Source organism: Grus americana, unplaced genomic scaffold (genome assembly GCF_028858705.1).
Source record: "Grus americana isolate bGruAme1 unplaced genomic scaffold, bGruAme1.mat scaffold_179, whole genome shotgun sequence".
NCBI classification, from domain to species: Eukaryota; Metazoa; Chordata; class Aves; order Gruiformes; family Gruidae; genus Grus; species Grus americana.
This window is the reverse complement of record NW_026561487.1, coordinates 49338-56706: the sequence shown is the minus strand read 5'-3', so window position 1 is coordinate 56706 and position 7369 is coordinate 49338. Positions and strand designations below refer to the sequence as shown.

Sequence of the window (7369 nt, the reverse complement as noted above, 5' to 3'; positions counted from 1 at the left end):
GGCAGCTGCCTCCCGCTGCAGGCAAGAGAGCGCCTGCCTCGCCGGGTGAGGAAAGATCCCTCGTTGCGCTCCGCGGCAGGTCAGGCTGCCGACGGGCACCGCAGGGTCGCCACGCGTAATCCAAAGCACGGTGCGGCCGCGTACCGAGGGAGGCAGGGAGGCAGGCTACTCATCTAGGCAGACTCGTCTCCTCGGAGCTGTAAGACACCCGTGTATTCTCTTAGGCGGAGGACAGCCGAGCGACCGGAGTGACAGCAAAGGAAAGGCGGAGAGCGGGAGAAAGAAGCGTCTGCGCTGGCAAGCTCTCCCGGCAGCGCCGAGAGCCAGAGCTGCGGTGAGTCCTGGGCCCGCGGGGCCCCATCGCCTCTCCTCTGCGTCGCGGGCCCTCCTCTGCCCCCCTCGCTTTCCCACCCCGCTGTGGGGTTTTTTGGTTTGCTTTCTGCTCCCCGCTATGTTCTTTTTCCATCTCGCTCTGACGGGCTGCCTGTCCCCACCTTTTTTAGGTCCTCGCTCTCTCTGCCCCGTAGCCCGTGGCTATTGTTTCCTTCTCTCTCTCCCTGTCTCTCTGTCCGGCCCCCAGCCACTGTTTCTGCATTCCTCCCCCTCGGTCCTGTAGCCCGTCGGTATTTCTGCCATCTCTGGCTCTCTCTGTGCGGCTCCTCGTTCCTGTTGTTCGAGGTCTTCCTTCTCGGCTCCGTAGCGAGTCGTCGTGAGTCTCTCTCTTTCTCCGTCCCTCTTGAGCCTCTTCCCTGCCCCTCGTTTTGAAGGCCCGCCTCTCTGTCCCGGCACCCGTCGCTACGGTTCCTTTTTTCGGTCTGGCTCCGTCTCGCTCCCCGTCCCTGTTTTTCTAAAGTCTCCCCTCTCTGCCTCCTAGCCCGTCGGTACCTTTTTCTTTCCCCGTCGCGGTTCGTCTGGCTCCCTGTCCCTCTTTCTTTCTTCCTTCCTTCCTCCCTGTCTGCCCCGCAGCCCGTCCCTTCGTTCCTTTCTCCTTCCCTCTCTGTCCCTCTCCCGGTCCCCGGCTTTAAACTCTGCTTCTCTGCCCGGTAGCTCGCCACCGTCTTACCTTTCCCCGTCTCTCTCTCTCTCTGTCCAGCTCCCTCTCTCGAATCTTCAATTCCTCCCTGTCGCTGCAGAAGCCTGTCGGGACTTTTTCCCCTGCCCGGCTTGCCTCTCCCTGTCTCGCGATTCCTCCCTCTCTGCCCTCTTAGCCGCGACCGTTTTTATATTCTCCGTCTCTCCCTCGGTCCGCCTCGAGATCCCGATTGTTTTTTAAAGCGACCGAATCGTCGAGGTTGGCAGAGACCTTTACGATTATCGGGTGGAACCGCGAACCTGGCGCCGGCAAGTCCCCCTCTGCCCCGCAGCCTGTCCCTTCCCTTCCGACGGCCTCTTTCTCCACCTCCCTCTGTCCGGCTCCCGGCCCCTCTTTTCCACTTCCGCCCTCTGTACCCTGTGGCTTTCCCCCTCTTCTTTCTCTCTCTGTCTCTGTTTGAGGAGGAGCAGCTGCCGCCCCAGCGTTCGCACCCCGTTCACGGTGTCGCGCGCACGCTTCTTCTCGGGCGCGCTTCCTCCTCCTCCTTCGGGCTCGACCCGAGGCTTCCGGCAGCAGTCTCCGGGTGTCGGATTTTGTAAAATAATTAACGTAACTGAAAGGTGCAGCAGCGGGATCGGCCCGGGTGGGGCGCCTCCAAAGAGAGGGACCCCGAACAAAGAAATCCCGGGGCCGTTCCACGCTTGGGTCCCGGACACCCGCCCCTCGCGCGCTGTCCGCGCGTCCCTTAGTCCCGCGGTGACTTTTGGTCTGGGGTCTTCTACCGTCGTCTCGGATTCTTCTTCTGTATAGCTGTGGGCGGTGCGTTATTCCACAGGTGCCGCCGCGCCGATGCTCCGTACGTTCGCAGTAACGGGTAGAGCGGAAGGCTCCGTGGCCAGGGAAGAGCGGCACGGACACGTTCCTGCTCGCTCCGTTGCACCGGAATTTCGACGGCTGGGTTCGGCCGCTAAATTGATGGCGCTACCGGAAGAAATTTCAGAAAAGTGAGTACTGTGCTTGTCTTTAATCTTTTAAAGTAATTTTTCTACGGGCGCCCGGTCCGTGGCTTAGATATTTGGTTTGCGGCGAAACAGACCCGGAACGTGGCTCCAAGTAGCGTTCCGATTCGCTGAAATTCCCCGTAGTCAGAGAGCAAGAATGGTGAATGTTGCTTGGCGGTTTGAAATCTCAGGCTTTCTCTGAAAGCTGACCTGCCAGAATGAGCCGAAAGCAGGCCGAACGCCAATAGGGATGCCGCAGAAAAGGTCCTCTTCTTGACAGGAGAAGAGCTTGGCGAAACGTCAGCGCCGTTTCCCGTAGGGCCTCCGACGTACCGGTTCGGCAAGCGTGGGCTTTGTGCGATTCCCTCGGGGACGATGGCGAACAAACGTTGTACGGCAGAGAGTATCTTAGCTTACTTTCCATCTCCTGACCGATTTCCACGCCTCACGCGCGTGCGTGCGCGCACACGCGCCCCCCCCCCCCCCCCCCCCAACAGGCAGGCTTTGAAGGAGGCAGTCCCTAAGGCAACGCGATCTAAAACGTGGAAGTTTTTTTTTCTATTTTTAATAGTTTCTTACGGATAGGAGGCTCGTGTGAGCGTTTAGCCTGTCCTGTCCTTAATTCTGAACCCACTGGCTGGTGCAGAAGGACGGTCGTGTGACAAAAACAGCGTGAAATTTGTCCCTGTGCCGGCTGCGTCCCGTGGTAAAGGAGTACATCTGTTATTCCTGCGTGAAAGATGTTTGATGAGCGTACCGCATCGTCAGAGCTGCTCTTGGTCTGCCTGCAAGCCGTGGGTTATGATTTAGAAATACGTTCGCCTACCGTTCCTTAACTGTGTGGTTTTGGTTTTTATTTTTTCAAAGAAAGGGTGGCTTTTTCGTCGATCTCTTTGTGAGAGTATCAAATCAGGCGGCGGTAAATACGTAGAAGCAACTAGGCGTACTACGGCGTGTACCGGACAGCGTTGGCGTGCCGCTCTGCTAGCAGCGGAGAGCCAGATGAGGATGCCCGTGGTAAGTATTCGTTCTGCCTCCGGCTGAACGGAAAGATTCTCATGTTGAGGGTTCCTGGGCTTGTCTGTGTGATTAGCATTACTTTTTTTTTTTTTTTTTTTTTTTAAATATGAAACAGGGTCAGATGATTGTTGATGAGTGGGACTTTGCGTACTCCTTTAGGTAGTTTTTCGTACTGAACCTTAGATCGGTTACAAAACTTAATCTTTGTGCAGTTTACACGTTTTGTAGCAACTACAAAGACATTTATCCTGTAGGTAAGCTGAAAATAAAAATGCGGTTTCTCACCTGATTTTTCTTTCGGAGGAACGCTCGCCCCCAGCGGCTGGTTTTTTTTTGCTAGTGTTGTCGGGGGGAAGGAACGGCGGCGCTTGCCTGGTTTCTTCCCCTAGCCAGGGACCTGAAACTTTGTTTTCCTCAGCTGTTTCACTAGAAATTTACAAGTGTCGGTGGTCAACAGTGGCAGAGAATTGGGTGGCGTTTTCAATTTCAAAGGGAAGGAACGTGTTGATGTTAATTCTGTTACCAAAAGCGAAGTACCAGCTGCTTCCTCTTTCTAGATCTTCTCTCCTTTCGCCGTCCTCCCCGAGGGGTAACGTGGCCACGCCGTATACCTTTTCTGCTCTGGTACCGTTCGTTTGATACGCAGGAGCGCTGTGAAATAAATAGAAGGGCTACGGACAGACATCTGCCATCGTTGCGGCTGCCTTAAATCGTGTATTTGTCCCTTTAGCCCGTCATTTCCTTTCCGCTCAGTTGAGTTACGTGCAGCGTTAGGTTCCAGTCGAGAGCGGTGCCGCCGAACAACGCTCTCGGAGCGTGCGCGGAGGAGGGCGACCGAGATGGCGAGAGGTCTCCGAGGCGAGACTTAGGGGGAGCGGCTGAGGTCACTTGGTTTGTTCAGCTTGGAGAAGGGAAGGCCGAGGGGTGACCTCATCGCAGTCTACACCTTCCTCGAGGGGGACGGCGGAGGGGGAGGCGCTGACCTCCGCTCTCTCCGGTGACCGGCACTAGGACCCGAGGAAACGGGACGAAGCTGCGTCAGGGCAAGTTCAGACCGGACGTTGGGAAAAGGCTTTTCACTGAGAGGGCGGTCGGTCAGTCACGGAACAGGCTCCCCAGGGAAGCGGTCGCAGCCACCGAGCCTGTCAGGAGTTCAAGGAGCGTCTGAACGATGCTCTTAGTCGCACGGTTTAGTTTTAGGTAGTCCCGCGTGGAGCGGGGGCTTGGTCTCGGCGATCCGTATGGGTCCCTTCCAACTTGAGGTACTCTATGATTCTGTGAAATCTTCTGGGTTAGAAACGACCTTGTTGTAATAGAGAATTCGCTGAAGGTGGCTTTGTGCAAGGACTGTCGTCTTAGAATATCTTTTTTTTTTTCTTCCCCCCCACAGATATGAGAAAAGCTCTGTCCAGAGATATGGAGACGAAATCAGTTGTACCTCACCCCGTGACACCGGAAGACATTGAGTAACTGTAAGCTGTGATGCTCAGTGAAATTACTAAGAGCGTTAAGTTTCCCGTGCCTTTGCTTTCACTCTCCCATTCTCTTGTCTTGCGGCACGTCGCATTCTTTGAGGCCGTGGAAGCGACACCGAGAGCGATGGGTTGTCAGAACCAGGTCCTCCTGCCCGTCGCTGGTTTTGCTTACCTTCGCCGTCTCTGTGTACCAGCCTGCGTCTCTCTCTCTGTTCCTCAATCCCTGTCCTCTCTTCTCTGCTCTGCTTTGTTTCGCTGCGTATGTCCCGTTCCCTGTCCCACCTTTATCCTTCCTTCCTTCTTCCTCGCCTTTTTCTTTGTCCTTTTGTCCTGCTCCCCGACCCTGTTTCTCGCTCCATCTGACCGTCCTTTTCCTGGCACCTTTGTGTCTCTGCTCCTTGCCCCCGTCTTTCTCTCCCCTCTGCCCAGTCCTCGTCTCCCTCTTTTGTGCCTCTGCCCCTCTTTTTCTCACTCTGCCCCAGCGCCCCGCTCCCCGGTCCTCTTTCCCTCTGTTGCTCTCTCCTTCTCCCTGCTCCCCAGCCCGGTTCCCTCACGCTCCCGCTTCCTTTTTTTATTCTCTGTTGCTCTGTCCTGCTCCCTGTGCCGCACCTCTCGGTCCGGCTCCCTGCCCTTATTCTCTTTTCCTCCCTCGCCGTGGCGCTGCCCGCCCAGGGTCGTTTCTGCCTCTCTGTCCCGCTCCCCGTCCTGGTTTGTCGGTCGCTGTCCCGCTGCCTCTCTTCCTGCCGCTTCTTCCTCGCTCCCTGTCCTTCACTCGCCGTCCCTTTGCTTGCCTCGCGCTTTCTTTCTCGCCGCTGCCCCCCCCCCCATCCAGCTGGCTGCCCCTTTTCTCCTCTCTTCTAGCGTCCTGCAGCTGGCTCCTCGGTTTTGGCGGCAGCCTGCACATAGCAGCCCAGCTCTCCAGCAGCCTGACGGACCGACCGTGTGTCTGTTCCACGCCGGACTGGCGAGCGTGGCTCTGGGTAGGACAGCCGAGGTGCCCCAGGGCCGGGCCCCGGTGCGGAGTCTCTCCCGGGACCGGCTCTGTGTGTGACTGAATAAACGCTTGTGGTCTCTTTTGCTGTGCCGGCTGCCTTGGCGCTTCCTTTGTGGGGGTGCTGTGATGGAGGGCAGGGGAGGAGGGGTGTGGGGGGGGTCAGGTGATGGCCCCCTGTTCATGTGGGGCTCCAGCTGTGGGTTGGGGCTGGAGGAGCCCCAGGTGCAGGCAGTGAGGCTGCTGGTGCCCCAGGTGTGGGCAGTGAGGCTGATGGCCATGGCCCCTCCCTATAAGGGGCTGCTGGTGTGCAGTGGCTGCTGTGAGCCAAGGGAGGAGCGGAGGTGTTGCTGGGCTGTGGCTGCATGGAGGGAGAAGGTGAGTGGGGCAGCCTCTGAGGAGAGGTAGGGGTAGGTGGGTGGCAGGGTGTAGGTCAGAGGCATGGAGCTGAAGGGGGGCTGCCTGGAGCCGTGTGGTGGGTGGGGGGGTCTGCGCTGTGTTGCAGCTGGGCGGCAAGGGTTGCCTGGAGCCGGCGGGCGTCCATGCTGTGTCGGAGCTTGTGGGGGGGGTGCTGGCTGGCGGTCCAGCCCGGAGCCACGCTGCGGAGCTCCGCGGGGATTTCGGTGAGTTGGTGCGAGGGAATGGGACAGTGTCCCGGCAGGGTCAGGAAGCATGGAAGGCTGCCTCCCGCAGCACGCTGGGAGCTGTAGTCTTATGGCACTCGGCTGACATGCAGTGTTTGGCAGTGCGTGCCGGCAGCTGTCATTTCCCCTTTTGGAAAAGGCACTGTCTGCCTCTCACCTCAACAAAAATGCTCTAGCTCTGGTTAGTCCAGACAGCTGTTCCCAGCTGGAGCACCTCCCCTGTAGCCTGTCCCATAGCCACAGACTGCTGCCTGACCCTGTCTTTACATTAGCACGCTGGCCCTCAAAGATAGTTTATTGCACCATAAATGCTGGTGTCATTAGCATCAGTTTGGAGAAAATAGCGGCATCTCCAAAAGCTCCCCCAGAAGAAGGGGTTGCTGCTTCAGGAGAGCTACAGTCATCACTGTGGATGAGAGTTGCTGGTTGTTTACCTCTCCCAGAGGCAGTGGTGAGGGGTCAGTTGTTGGTTCCTCTCTGGGGATGTTGTTTGCTGCATCTGCCTCAGGTTTGTGTGGGTTGTCTTTGGCCTCCTTCTCCTAGAGGCACAGGCAAAAAAGCATAGCTGGACACTTACTGGCCGCACAGAGGAGCTGCTGAGGCCCAAGCCCAAGGCCAGAAAAAGGCAATGCAGCTGAAGAATAAAATGAAGGGGATCCAGCTGGCAGCTTCATTAAAGAAACAGAGGAGGAGGACCTCCTGCAGGCAGGAGACCATCTCTCTGGGTTAAGAAGAACACCTCTTAGCACAGTCCTTGGCAGATCTGATCTCTAACATGTGCCCCACCATCAAAATTCCTCCTTTAGACAAATATCGTAACATCCTCTGCGTAGAGAGACGTTACCCCCCCAGAGAGTCGGAATCGGCAGTTTTATCTTAACCACGTTTTTGTGGGAAATCGGACTAAATGTAACACAACTAATCCTATTAAATCTCGCTCGAGCCGGGACCAAAGGCATCGGGAGTATTTTGGTCGCGTAGCAACAAAGCTTATAAAGTACTTCTGCGTCGGGGAGGAATTCGCACTCTAGGATTGGTAACTGCGGATTTACAAATGCTCCCGAAAACTGTAGAAGTTCCAATCTGGCATCGCACCTTTTTAACTCGCGTTAAAAGGACCGATACCCCATTAATAGAAAAGCCCTCGGGATTTCATTCTTTTCTCCGATGGTTCATACCATCTTTAGGGGTGACCGAACTGGAAA

At 56.6% G+C, this 7369-nt stretch overlaps 1 long non-coding RNA gene across 1 annotated transcript; it reads left to right on the top strand.

Annotated features, from left to right (window-relative positions):
* Positions 1–482: 482 nt before the first annotated feature.
* LOC129200477 (uncharacterized) lies at positions 483–5612 on the top strand. The gene is made up of 3 exons (XR_008574929.1): positions 483–2037; positions 4445–4526; positions 5391–5612. It is a non-coding gene; the product is annotated as an uncharacterized LOC129200477 (long non-coding RNA).
* The last annotated feature ends 1757 nt before the right edge of the window (positions 5613–7369 follow it).